Here is a 15,274-nt window from a genome sequence, read left to right on the forward strand (position 1 = left end):
CTTACTTTAATCAGTCAGACATATATCGTTTACCTTGTTCAGGAGAAAAGGTCAGCACCCTGAACCTCAAAGTATACAGGCATAATTATCAAGACAGAAACATCAAGTAGACAGATTTCCAAACTGTCCAACCATTACATCCATACCCAGTCAACATCTGGGTTTCCACATTCTGGGTTTTTCAAAGCCGGGGGACTCTCAACAACGGCTTCCCAGAATTCAGATCAAATCACAGAACACTTCTCAAAGTGAGTCCCAAAACAAAGCTACACATCAGGGCTTATATAGCCTTCTCCTGGCTCAGAGAATGTAACAACCTTTTGGACCCACTGGCCAATCAAAAAGTATCAACTGAAAAACAAGCCTCCCCCACCCCAGGCTTCAGGTGCACTTTAGCCTAGGGGCAGGGAAGATCTTTAAATTTGCATTTCCATTACACCTGCCTTCCCCCCTCCAAAAAAAAAGCAAAAAGAAAGAAAAAAAGAAAGAAAAAGAAAGAAAGAAAGAAAAGGAAGAAAGGAAGGAAGAAAGAAAGAAAGAAAGGAAGGAAGGAAGGAAGGAAGGAAGGAAGGAAGAAAGAAAGAAAGAAAGAAAGAAAGAAAGAAAGAAAGAAAGAAAGAAAGAAAGAAAGAAAGAGAAAGAAAGAAAGAAAGGAAGGAAGGGAGGAAGGGAGGAAGGAAGGAAGGAAGGAAGGAAGAAATAAGGATGTTTGGAAGGGGGAGACTTTAAAGGGAAAAATAATGAGTTCAGTTTCCTAATTGATCTTATCTCCAGGGTTTCCCCTCTCTAAGCCAATCCTCCACTCAGTTGCCAAAATAAATATTTTAATAGGATCTGCCCATATTAAATCCTTGCTAAAATACAAAACAAAACAAAACAATGACATCATGAAATTTAAAGCCCTTCACAGTATGGCTCCAGTCTATCTTTCCAAACTTATTTCATTTTTTTTTCCTTTCACACATTCTAAATTCCACCTGTACTGGCTTATTAACTGATTGCTAAACTGGCCACTCCTCCCATTTTTATGCTTTTACATAGGCTTTGTTCCCCTGGAATATATTGGGTCTTCAGCACTACATCATAGAATCCTCAGCTTCCTTTATTATTTTTTTTTCCAATTTTAAGCATTTTATTTAAAGTTTTGAGTTCCCAGTATATTTCCATCCTCCCCCCACTCCCCTCCTTGAGATGGTAAGCAATCAGATACAAATTATACATGGGCAATTATGTAAAACATTTCCATATTAGTCATTTTGTAAAAGACAACTTGAATAAAAGGGAAAAATGAAAGAAAAAAAAGAGAAAGTAAAAAAATAGCATGTTTCAGTCTGTATTCAATCAATATCAGTTCTTTCTCTGGAGGTGGATAGTATGCTTCATCATTAGTCCTTTGGGATTGTCTTGGATCTTTGTATTGCTGAGAATAGCTAAGTCCTTCACAGTTATTCATTGAACAATGTTGCTGTTACTGTGTACAATGTTCTTCTGGCTCTGTTCACTTCACTATGTATCAGTTCATGTAAATCTTTCTACGTTTTTCTGAAGTCATTGTCATTTCTTATAGCACAATAATATTCCATTACAATCATATACCACAGTTTGTTTACTCATTCCCCAACTGATGGGCATCCCTTTGATTTCTCATTCTTAGCCACCACAAAAAGAGCTGCTATAAACATTCTTGTACAAATAGGTCCTTTTCCCTTTTTTTTGGATGTCTTTGGGACATAGACCCAGCAGTGGTATTGCTCAGCTTCCTTTAAAGGCCCCGCTCATGTGCCACCTCCTACTTTATGCTTTTTGTGATACCCAAGTCATAAATGTACTTCCTTAAATTACACTGCATTTATTTATCAGAAAACATTATATTCTTTCCATTAGAGTATAAACTACTGAAGGAAAAGGGTTATTTCATTCTTGTCCTTGTATACCCAGCACTGAGAAGATGGGGGCAGCTGAGTGGTGCAATGGGTAGAGTATGGGACTTGGAATCAGAAAGACCAAGTTTGAATCCTGCCACAGACCCTCACTAGCTGTGTGATGCTGAATAAGTCAAATCCCTGTTCAATCTCAGTTTCTTCATCTGTAAAAAGTGGGGATAATAAGGGCATCTATGTTATAGATTTGGTACAGGCATCAAAGGTCATAACATGTGAAATGTTTTTAAAACTTTATAAAGAGTTGTATAAATACTATTATTACTATTAATAGCTGTTCTCTAAATTAGGAAGATCTGGATTCACATCCTTCTTTGACACATACTAGCTGTAGGACCCTGAGTAAATCAGTGTCTCAATGCTATAGTTAACTCTCTGAGATTAATTCTAAATTGCAGAGAAGATGTTGACCTACATTGGGAGCAGGAGTTTCTTCATCCCAGGAATTCCTTTTATGAATGAAATCACAGATCTAGTCCTTGTTCCTTTCTAACACCTAGCCCAGTGACTTTCACATAGTCAGATACACAAATGGTCCTGGGATTCCCTCAGTATGCATATTCTCTCTGCCGTTAGAACCCATCCTTATATACTCACCCCATGCAGCACCAGTCCAAGCTTTCCCATATATTAGTTATCATGGTGGAGGCTTTCCTCAATTTCTTTTGACATTGAGAGGATCCTAGTATTTCGGTTTAAACCCAGGGACACCAAAAAGCTGTTGTGGTTTAAATCCAGGGATGCCCAAAACTGTTGAGGTGGGGGTTCTGCCCACCCAAAACTGTTGGGGTTTCATGATGTGTTGTGGTAGAACCATCTCAAAGAATTCAGTCAGACCACCTCTAATCCAAGGATAGGCATTTGTTGAAATTGATGCCTCTCACGAAGCAGGCTAAGTTCCAAGAGGAACCAGCAACTTTAGAGAAAGCAAGATGGACTTTTATAGGTCAAGATGCAATTACACAACAGAAATTTACATAGAATAGAGGAATATCATTAATATTAAAAAGGCAGGAGGAGTTTGTTAAGGGATTAGGTAATGGAGGAGGCTTTGGTGGTTAAACGTTCTGGTCATTTTGCCCTCCAACTGGCTAGCTATTGTGGTCCTGTCTTGGGCTAGATGGATGATGTGATTGTGATTGCACACCTGTTCTTGTGGGCAAGGGTCTGGGGGCAGCAGCTAGGTTCCCATCATATGGACACACCTGCTGTTTCTGTGGGAACTGAGTTCAGGGACACACCTGTTGTTCTAGTGAGCAGTGAGGCATATACAAAGAAGTTAGGACATTAAGGGGGGGAGGCTGGGGCTAGATAGGTGTAGTGGGCCTGTTGTTGACTAGGGCCAGGCCTATAATGAAGTTAGAATATTGGGGCTGGGGGCAGCTTTATTAGGATTCCATCCCTAGCACCTGAGCAGCCCACCAGTTATTCCTTTCTTCTCTATAACCAGCTATCTTCTTTTTTGCTCACATATTTTCCTAATGAAACCACTTATTCCAGTCCTTCAAAGCTCCTCATTTTTTATATTTTGCAGCCCATTCACACCTACCATGTGCCTCTCTATTACACTCCATATGATACTCATTTTAAGTTTTCCATGATTCATAGCCACTTGAGAAATACCAATAGAATATTATTTAAAAAGATGAGCTTTTGTTTTGGGGAGAAATTTGGAGTCAAAGAGCTTAGCAATTTTCTTTAGGCAATATTGCCTGTTTTCTTCCTCCTTGATTCTGGGTGTGTCCAATTCATTGTGTATTCGCATTTTCTGTCCAAATATATGCACTGATGAACAAATTGCAAAGATTTTTATGATGAACTTCCCCCATCAGTGACAGGAGAGTCACTACATTTAGACTAGACCATTTGTACTGTCTGTCCCAGATATAGGTGGCCTCTATAAGTTGTCCTATTAACTGCATATCATAATCTTAACAATAGCTATTTTTCATCCATTTGGTTTTTGCAGTGTGGGTGATAAGTACAAACACTTTACAATGTTTACATATCTCTTCTGGGTGGCTCTGAAGTGTTCCAATACAACATCTTCTATAAATAGGAAGATCTGGAGGATCTTATCATTCACAGAGAATCCCTCTTCAATTTGGAGTCTACATTGAATCTCCTCCAGGAAAGTGGCAATTGTTTTTGGCAAGCATACATATTCTTGTTATATACTAGAGGGTCATCAAACAAGGTTATCTCCATTGCTACATCTCTTAAGGAAGTCTGAATAATTTTGAGGTACGAATGGCAGATACCTTGTTGGCAAAAAGTCTTCAAGTACCCAATCAAATGTTGTTGTTGTTTTTAAGCCAACAAACAGTTGTGGTCCACTATAGAATTTTCCTGGTGAAAACTTTCCCATTGCCCATTAATATACTCATCAAAGATTCCCTTGATTCATATGTAGACGATGCTTATTAAAATTTTTCTAAAGAACATAGGTCTGTATTTGCTAGTGTTCTTATGGTATTTTTTTGTATAAATAAAATCTAAGATCTTTCTTCACCCCTTTGGTCTCTTCCCCTCCTTCTGACACCTTGTGAATTGATCCCTGAATACTCTCCAAATGATGTTACTTCACTTACACAAAGAAGATGATCTCAGTCTTGGTTAATTGTAGTGTTGTTTCTACCTGTCTATGACTATGAGTCTGGGAACTCTGTTGTTCTTTAAAAAAAAAGCTTCTTATAAAAATCTGTACAGATCTTTTCCATTTTTCTTCCATGGTTCTCCTTCCATTTTCATTTTTAAATGCCCTCAGGATAATTTTGCTTATTTGGGTCTTTTGTCAAGCTTGATTTAACCTGATTTTATCCTCTACTGCTTGTTTTATGAGATGATATTACCCATAATTTTTCATCATTATTCATCACAAAATTTTAAAACAAGCTTATTTTCCAACCAAAGTTGCTGTTGGCTAACATATCTCTTGACTTGACAAGTAAATTAACTATTTATCTGACTTGTTATAGCAAGTGATTGACTCTGGATAAATTACAATATGAAATTATTGTAGTACACATCTATGTCTATATTTAAACAAATTTAAATGGCCTTTTGCAGTTGGAACCTTAGAAGTATTTATTGAATTGAATTAAATTGAACTGATCTTCTGCCTTGAAACTTTGGAGAGGAAAAAGGGATGATCCCATTTTTTTCTGGTCAAAAATAGCGGCCTGCTTTTCTGGGCTTGAGACAACTTCTAGACAGGATAAGGCTTATTATTGGTCAGTAAACTATTGAACAGAGGACTTTGAATTCTTACACCCTTTGTACTCTTTCCTTATTAACCTTCTACAGCTTTGTCTGTTGTTGTTCCTACCTACACTCATCTTCTGATCTCTTATCGCTTCATCTTAAACTGAAACTATTGATTTTCCCCCTGACTTAACCTTCCTGTTTAACTCAGAAATTATATTATTTATAGAAAACCCATTTGTCTTTTCTGACTAAAATTTGTGAGAAAGTTGTTGTACCAAACCAAATTGTAGGGTAGAACTCCAAACCCCTTAGAATTTACATATAAAATGTCATCAGCTGTGTTTGGCTATTTTCTACTGGCTAGAGCAGTGAAAACAGAAAGAATGGAATAAATGTGAGTGGTATTATGTGACTTGAATTATAGGGAAGAACCAACAGTCAAGTGCTGCAAGATGATCCTACTGATTAGCCCATGATTGCTGTCCTTTTTTCTAAAGGATGAAACCACTGAAAGAATTAGCATCTGTGGGAAAAGTCTGAAAGAGGTCCCTCACGGGAACCTATGGGCTCCTCTTCCACTATTTCTTCTCTCGGCAAAACAATCCTTTTATCTTTCCTAATAATGGAGATACTATTTTAGAGGGTGGGGGTGGGGAGAGTCAATGGGCCATAATGGTTAGAGTACTGGTCTTAGAGATAGAAGACCTGGCTTTGAGTCAGCTCTGATGCTAGCTGTATGACTCTGTACAAATCACTTAATTGCCCTAAGACTCAGGTTCTTCACCATAAAATGAGGAGGGGGGACAGTAATAATACTTGGTCATTTTGAAAGAAACAATTTATAAACCTAAAGTGTTATATTGTCTTGAATGAGATAATTAACTTTGAACCATCTGATGGTGATAGATTAGACCCTTAAGTCTGGCTTCTCATAGGTGTCACTTGTCCTAAGTGGAAGAATCATAGTAGCATTATCCTTACTCTTGGGCAAAAAAATAAAAAAAATATGTCCAATTGAGGATTAGTTAAAATTATTATATTGGAACATTAAGACAGCAGTTTGCTTTTAAACTTAATTTTTTTTCAATTAACAAAAATCTATTTTCTTTTCTTCCCAGCTACACCTCTACTAAAAAAAAAAAAAGAAAATTAAAACCCATGTAACAACTGGTGTCAGGAAGACTTGGGTTTGAATCTCTCCTCCAACACTTACAAGTTGTATAACCATGGACAAGTTATTTGGTCTCTCTCAGCCTCATCACCTATGAATTGGGGATAATACTGGTAGTAGTTTCTTCACAGGATTGTCGTAAACATCACATAAGACAAGGCACATAAAAGCCCTTTGCAAACTTCAAAGTGCTATATAAATATTAGCCATTGTAATTAGGTGACACAGATACTAGAGGTGTGCTTCAAACCATCATGGTGCCACAGAAACTCTCAGATAATGGATGAAGGTTCCCAGAACCCCAATAGTGCTGAGGTTGGCAGCATTATGCTATGTTCCAGTTTGAAGCTGCCACTGCTCCTTTTATCTGAATATAGATTAAGATAATCCAGTCTCTGTTTTTCATAGAACTGTAGTCGGCCAGTCTCAGAATCATAGTATTCTCCTAATTCTAGAGTCTGAGTTATATATCCTTCATGCGAATACTTCCTTCTCTGGTAATTTCCTCAAGATGCTTCCAAAAGTGTCAACATTCCTTGGGCCTCTGTGCTATTCCTTTGTAATGTCTTACCCACAATATGAGTGGAACTTCTGACACTGGCAGGTGTAGCTGTGACCAAATGTGTGTAACTCATTTGATTGGGTGGTACAGGTCTTGTTTAACCAAGATTCTGTCTGAATAGAAAAATATTCATAATTATAAAAGATATACATATGTAACTTTAAAGTTTGCAGACAATTTTATATACTTTATTTCAATGAGATTAATAACAATCATATGACTGTTATTATTGGCATTATTTTTCCATTTTATGGGTGGGGAAATTGAGACTCAGAGAGGTTATATGACTTATTCATAGTCACACAACTAATAAAAATTTAAGACAGGATTTGAACTTTTCTTTTTTTTTTTCTGACTCAAACTCTAGCACTTCATTCACTATACCATGCATGCCTTTTCAGAGTGTTTTCAAATCTCTCAGCTCTTTTTTACATTTACAATTATCCTGGGAGGTAGGTAGGTAGAACAGGTATTAATCACGGGGACTGCTGACCTAATTTTTATGCAATCATTTTTCTGTAATCTCTTCCTATGCATCAGATTTTATTAGACTCTGTTAAAATATTACAGATATGCCCATTTGGAAACTTTATCCATTGCCGTTTTAGTTACAAAATGGTGGATGACCACAAGTTGACCTGAAAGCTAAATCTCACTTTGTTTCCTTGATTGAGCATCACAAAAATAGCGAATGAATCTGCACTGTGTGTAGCATAGTGTTAGTAACCATGAGATATAAGAGCAACCAGAAGGATCCTTTATATTGTAACACCAATATGAACAAAATAGTTTTGAGAACTTTTATAAACTGATGAAGAATTAAATAAATAGAACCAGAAGAACAATTTATACAATAACAACTGTAAAAACAAAAAGCTTTGAAAGCTTTAAGAACCACGATCAATACAATGAACATTCGTGACTCCAGAGGACTGATGATGAAACACCCATGACGGAGAAGCAAAGGACTTAGAATGCAGAATGAGACATGTGTATGTTTGTATATAGTTACTGAGGGAATTCATTCCACTTGACTCCACATATTTGTTGCAAAAATGTTTTTCTTTTGTTTTTCTTTTCTTTCAGTGGGGTAGGAGGGAAAGGGAGAGAAAATAGATTTTTCTTCATTTATTTTTAATAGAGAGGTAGGTGAGACACTGCAGATGTGAAATGTCTGCACTTTCATATGAGATCACTGTATTATTAGTTTTATTTATCTATTACATCTTGCTACAAGACATTTCTCAAGAAATGAGAATATCCAGTGAATGTTTATAACATTAAAAAAAAAACAAACCCAAAAAACGCATGTAAGAAACGTACCTAGGCAAGTAAAACAAATTCTCACACTGGTCAAGTCTAAAAATTATAAGTTTCATTCTGCAATGTGAGTCCATCACCTTTCATTATCAATTTTCTGGAATCATGTTTGATCAGAGTTCTTGCATCATTCAGAGTTATTTGTCTAAACATGGTTGTTATTGTAGAAATTGTTCCCCTGGTTCTGCTCACTTCATTCTGCATCAGTTCATATAAGCAAGCCTTTCCAGGTTTCTTTGAAATTCCCTTTTATCCTTTCTTATAACACAATAGTATTCCATTACTTTTCTCTAACACTATTTACCTATTCCCTAATAGGTGGGCATCCCCTTTACTTTCCTGTTCTTAGCTGCTAAAAGCATTTTTCTACACATAGAGTCTTTTTTTCCTTTCATTCTGGGACAGGAATAGTAGTGACACCACTGGGTCAAAGAATAAGCATAGTTAAGTGATGTTTTGGGTATAGCTCCAAACTGTTTTCTAGAAGGATAACACTCCATTATTAAGTGTGTTGATGGCTGGTACTCCTCTAGAAGGAATAGTACTCAAATAAGCTTGTGAAAACTTATAAGCTATAAAAAGATTCTTGAACAAGAGCAAAATGAGAATCTTAGCTAAAGTCACTGGAATAGAGATGAACAGAGTGCGTGGTCTGCCCAACTAGAGAATCTAGTCTGAGATGGGAAACAGCAGAAGAAGCAAAGTACCATGAATAGGATTTCCCATAGTGAATTGCTCTTGGTAAAACAGTTAGGAACACATGAGTTAAACTCCTTTCTCCCAAACTTACTAGCTGTGTGACCTAAGGCAGCCTCTCTGTGTCAGAGGTTACCTCCTCAGATTACATATTGTTATAAAGAAGAGGGAATTTCTCCGTTGGTGGAAATAATTCCTGGAATGTGTGAATATTTTTAAACTGTATTTAATGGATTTTTTTTGGAATTCTATGTATTTTATTTTCTGCATTTTAAAACATAATTATGAGAAAGTGACCCATAGGTGTGACCCATAGGAATAGAAGGTCCCAACTCACAAATACTTCTTAGACATCCTTGAGGATACTCCCGTATATACACTGATGAGTGTAAGAGCTAATAAGAACAGAACAGGAAGGTAAATTGAATTTTTCTCTCGGGTGTCTTTTTCATGGCTTCCGTTCTGTAGCTCTTTCTCTGGCCCTTTTTGGCTATTTGATCCTAAGAGCCAATGGCAATTGAGCAAGTTGGACCTGTAAAGAGTCCAACTACCAATAAATCCACAAATCATATTATATGCACTCCTCACTTAAGGATGCTGATTAGACAAGCATCTGAAAAGAGAATGGAAAACTGGATTTCCTCCAAATAGCCTTTATCTTCTCCTATAGACCTCTACTATAGTTCAATTAGTCTCATACAATTGTGAAGGCCATACTAAACCTAGACTGTATAATACCTAAAGTCATAGGATTATAGAACTATAGCTGAAAGGGACCTTATGGGTCATTTAATATAACTCCCCCATTTTACAGATAAGGAGATTGTACCCCAAAGAGGTAAAGGGATCTAAGTTTACACAGACTATAAATGTCAGAGGCAATGATTAAGATTCAGTACAATGAGAGCCACCACAAGGATAGTCTACTCTGATTTTCACTGTGGATAAAACCATAGAGAGTGAAAGGCCCTTTTACCATGTTCTTTCACTTCCCTCCCCCCAATATTGCCCAATAAAGTAAAGTACAGAGGAGACTGGAGAAATGGAGGCTGTTATCACCATCACCTCATCCCTCCCACCTACTCATATAGCAAATGTGGCTGGGAAAGATGTGGCAGTAGCACAATTGAGGTGTGTTGGGGAGGGTGTTGAGGGTGGAACAGGAGCTACAAGTAGAATTTATCAGCCAGTTTAGAATGATTTGTAGGGTTTTTAACCTTTTGCACATCATGGACCTCTTGGCAAGCTAGGGAAGCCTATGGATCCCCTTTTCAGAATAATATATTTGTTTTGTTTTGTTTTTTTGCCTTTTGGAAGGCAATTGGGGTTAAATAACTTGCCCAAGGTTACGCAGCTAGTTTTTTTGTGTGGGTGTTAAGTGTCTGAGGCCGGAACCGAACTCGAGTCCTCCTGACTCCGGGGCCAGCACTCTACTCACTGCGCCACCTAGCTGCCCCACTCAGAATATTTTAAAATGCATAATATAAGGTGCTTATAGTTACAAAAAAGCTTACACTGAAATGCATTTTAAAAAACGTTCATAACGTCTCATGTAAAGAACCCAGGAAGCAGAGCCCTTCCCTAAGGTAACTAACTTGGTTAGCTTTTAAGTCCTAATTTTACATAGGGATTTTAAGTAAATCCAATGGCAGGTATAAATGTGTCAAACTGAAAAACTTAACACAGGCAAATGTCCACAGGAGGGAAGGAGTGATCAGACATCAGCAGGAAGGCAGACTAAAGTAAGAATCCTTTAATTTACTGGGATTCTGTTTGTCTTTTTTGAATTGGCATTTGTTTAAAGTAAGATGTTCTGCCTTAGAATGAAGAAATCTACGGTTACTGCCAGCATATTGGATAATTCCCTTTGGGGTACTTTATAATAGGGCATGGTTCAGAGTTGCACAAGATTTACACACTTGGGTTTGGGTTGGTCTGCATCATTGAAGTGAACTTCCAGATTATATGACATCACCAATCCACTTGAGCATCTTAGTAAGATATCTTTTATTAGTTAAACCATTGCCTATAGTTAAAGAAAGATGGTTGCTTGTGGAGAGAATGAAAAGATATTAATTCTGATATGAGACAGCTAGGTGGATAGAACACTGGGCCTGGAGTCAGGAAGACCTGAGTTCAAAACCAGCCTGAGAAACTTACTAGCTGTGTGACCCTGGGCAAGCCACATAACCTCTGTCTCCCTCAGTTTCCTTAACTGTAAAATGGTGATAAAATTGCACCTGTCTCTGAGTTGTTGTGAGGATCAGATGAATCATATTTGTAAAACACTTATAGGACTGTCTGGCACATAGTAGGAACTTAATAACTGGTTGTTGCATTCTCCCCCACATCTCCCAAATTTCTCATACCAAAGACTAAGTCTCAGCCAACACTTATGTGTACTGATAATTCAAGACAACAAATATTTTATTGAGTGTTTACTACATGCAAAAAACCAGAAGGAATTTTGTTTACAAAGCTTGATGTAACAAATACTCATCTGTCTTTCATAAAGGAAATAGTATAACCTAAACTCTGATTCATGAATTTGTTAGCTTTTCTTCATCTGATACAATCATAAAATGCATTTTTGTGACTGTTGGGTTATGAGCTGCCTAGAAATATGACACCAATGGGGAAAATGTCATGTAGAAAACCAAGATAAATATCTAAAAACTCAATCAAAAGAGTATGAGAACATCATTCATGATCAAAGTGAAGAGACACAAATTACCCGAAACAATTTGAAAGTGGGGACTGGAGGATAGCTGGGAACGGAGAGGGGAAAAGGAGGATCATAGATCTCAAGCTGGAAAAAACCTTATAGCCTGCCAGTAAGTCAGCCAGAATTTATTAAGCATTTACTATATCCCAGCCACCAAGGATACAAAAAAAAAAGGCTAAACTATGATTGTAGCCCTCCAGGAGTTCACATTCTAATGCGGAGGGATCATTCTAATCTAACCCCTTCTTTTTTTATAGATAAGGCAACAGAGGCTCAGACAAGTCAAGTGATTTGCCCAAGGTCACAATAGTATGAAGTGTCAGATGCAGAAATTGAACTCAGGTTTGGTGACACCAAGTTTAATACTCTTTTCACTTGGCCATGAAGTGTCACAAGGCAGAGAAGAAAGTTGTTCAGCATGTATCAAGTACCTAATATATGCAAGGCACTGTGCTAGGCTCAGGAAATACAATGATATGATGGAAGCTCCCACCTTCAAAGAACTTACATGCTGCATGGGGGCAGGGGTGGGAAAAGATACAACACACACAGATAAGTAAACACAAGATATGTACAAAGTTAATACAAAGGAAGAATAAAGTACTGCATCAGAGGAGAATGTAATGTCCTGTAGAGGTAGGTGATGGATGTGGTACCATTGATCCTTTCTGGTGCCTTGGTAGTGTGTTTCCAACGTCTCTGCCAATGACTAGCTGGCAGGGCCGAAATGGGAGAAGGGAGAATCAGACTCCTGACCTTCTGTCAGAGCCAGAAAAATGCTCTAAGTGCTTTCAATAGCTGCTGCCATTTGTTTTTCTCCTAGTAGAAGTATTAATGACAATGTGAGTTGTGCTTCAGCTGAAGGAAGGGAATCAACAAGCATTGATTATTTTCTTACTATGTGCCAGGTGCTGTGCTAAGCTGGGGTGAGTCCAGCCAAGTGGTTTCTCCACAAAAAGTTGGATGAATAAGTGACTTTGGCCTGGACACATGGTACTAAAGCTAGAGTGGTGCCAACATGCCTGGAAGGCTGCTGTGGTCATTCACCATTTGGCCTTGCCAAGGTATTTCTGTCTGGGAAGGCCATCTGCCATTAAAGTGAAGAAATGTCCTTGGCCTGAAGAAAGGATGGACAAAAAGACAGGATCAAAGAACAGGAGTTCCTTGTCAGTGGGCATGAAGCCAGGTTTGCGGATAAGAGTTTCAGTGGTGCTTGCCAGGGATCACGGCAGGCTCCCAGCTCCAGAGATTGGCCCCGAAGACTTCTGAGGTCCCTTCCAGTTATAAATCTATGATTTTATGATCCTACTTCAGTCTGGTCATTGCTCTTAAAATGCTTAGATCCACCATGAATCCTTCGCTCCTCCTGCTCCTCCCTGTTTTCTCCATCATTCACCTCCTTCTATCTATACCATGTATCCAAATCCAAGCAGGTCTAGTCTGCCTTCTACCTTCCCTAGGAAAACACCTCATCATTTCCTCCCACATGACTCCTTCCTTACATGCTACTTCCTTTGGCACGTAATCATATACTCATCCAACAAATACTGATCGAATACCTACTATGTATATGGACTGGTACATCTTTCACTGTAAGCCACTTGAATTGAGAACATGGTTTACATATAAAAGGAACTCAGCCTGGAGAAAGGTAGGAACCCACTGTGATAGTAATGGCAATTAAAGATTCCCCTGTATTGGCTTGGTTTTCAAATTGATTGTATTAAAACCCAGAGTTTGTTAATCCCACCTGTGGGATGGGCTTGTTGATGTGAAAAGAAAGTCCTGAAGTGGGAGGAGCTGGTGATGTAGACTTGGAGAGACAAGAGAGAGGCGGAAGTTCTTTTTGGAAGCAGCACCTCGTGGAGAGGGAGAGACTAAGAGATTGCTGGTGGCCGCTTTGAATTGCCCTGGACTTTTGAGACCTGCCCCCTGAGCTGCCAAGGACTGAGGAGACATGGCTGTTTTGCTGGTACTTTGTCTGTCTGTTTTGATGTTATTTTGCCAGATTTGTCCACTGGTGGAAGACTGTCCTGTTGAAGAAGTCCTGGAACCTGGCATTTGGTTAAGAAGGCCTGAGACTGTCCTGCAGACAGAGAGTGAATACTGTCCACTGGTGAGGGACAGTACTGAGAGTGAATACTGTCCACTGGTGAAGGACAGTGCTGTTGTTGCAGGGGTCTGGGAGCCTTTCTGTTGGTTCAGAAGCCCTGAAGAAGGATTTTCTTGTTGTATGTTTACAGAAATCCTGGGAGAGGGCTTTGCTAATGTGTTCAGGGGTTCTAGGGCTGTTCTACAGACAGAGGATAAATTCATGAAGGGACTGGCAATGTATCTTATGGCCTTGCTAAGCCTTGTCTCTCCAGGAACTAAGATTGCTGAGAACTTGCCTCCTGTCAAGATGAAGAAAAGACCTCCATTTGGGTATTAAGTGCTGTGTTTAAACTTGATGTAACTCTGGGGTAGATTCAATTGTGATCCAGGGGTGGGGAACTTTTGACCTTTTTGTGTTCTATGGTTGAGCAAATGAATGTATTTTACTTATGTTTGGAAACTAATCTCCATTTGAGAAGAGGGGCTTTGTGGTGGACTTAATTAAGGTATAGCCTAGGGGTGGAGAAGTATTTGGAACAGAGACTTTGTAATTGATTGAATGATTGGAAAGTCCTGGGGTGGGGTAGGCCTTGGAGATGATTTAATCACACTTAGTAAATGCTGTATTTTGAATGATGTCATGTTTTGATCTTCTCTGTTCTGGGTTTGTTACTGAATAAAATAGAGAGCACCTATGCTGGTATTTTGAACCTGGGAAGTTGCCTTTGCTTGGTATTACATTACATTATTTCCACCCCTCCAGGATCCTTGGCCTTACAATCTCAATCTAAATGGCCATGGATCCTGGAACAAATAGAGGCACTATGCTTTGTACTCCTTACAGACTACGCCATAATGTAATGTAATACCAAGCAAAGGCAACTTCCCAGGTTCAAAATACCAGCATAGGTGCTCTCTATTTTATTCAGTAACAAACCCAGAACAGAGAAGATCAAAACATGACATCATTCAAAATACAGCATTTACTAAGTGTGATTAAATCATCTCCAAGGCCTACCCCACCCCAGGACTTTCCAATCATTCAATCAATTACAAAGTCTCTGTTCCAAATACTTCTCCACCCCTAGGCTATACCTTAATTAAGTCCACCACAAAGCCCCTCTTCTCAAATGGAGATTAGTTTCCAAACATAAGTAAAATACATTCATTTGCTCAACCATAGAACACAAAAAGGTCAAAAGTTCCCCACCCCTGGATCACAATTGAATCTACCCCAGAGTTACATCAAGTTTAAACACAGCACTTAATACCCAAATGGAGGTCTTTTCTTCATCTTGACAGGAGGCAAGTTCTCAGCAATCTTAGTTCCTGGAGAGACAAGGCTTAGCAAGGCCATAAGATACATTGCCAGTCCCTTCATGAATTTATCCTCTGTCTGTAGAACAGTCCTAGAACCCCTGAACACATTAGCAAAGCCCTCTCCCAGGATTTCTGTAAACATACAACAAGAAAATCCTTCTTCAGGGCTTCTGAACCAACAGAAAGGCTCCCAGACCCCTGCAACAACAGCACTGTCCTTCACCAGTGGACAGTATTCA

At 38.6% G+C, this 15,274-nt stretch overlaps 1 protein-coding gene across 3 annotated transcripts in view; it reads right to left on the bottom strand.

The window, feature by feature from the left end:
• The window catches only part of ILK (integrin linked kinase), a 491,171-nt gene that overhangs the window by 468,008 nt on the left and 7,889 nt on the right, over positions 1-15,274 (bottom strand). The window lies entirely within an intron of this gene.

The sequence above is a fragment of the Petaurus breviceps genome, unplaced genomic scaffold (genome assembly GCF_028583685.1).
Source record: "Petaurus breviceps papuanus isolate PSGF00001 unplaced genomic scaffold, PetGlider_PUasm1.0 90294, whole genome shotgun sequence".
NCBI lineage: Eukaryota > Metazoa > Chordata > Mammalia > Diprotodontia > Petauridae > Petaurus > Petaurus breviceps.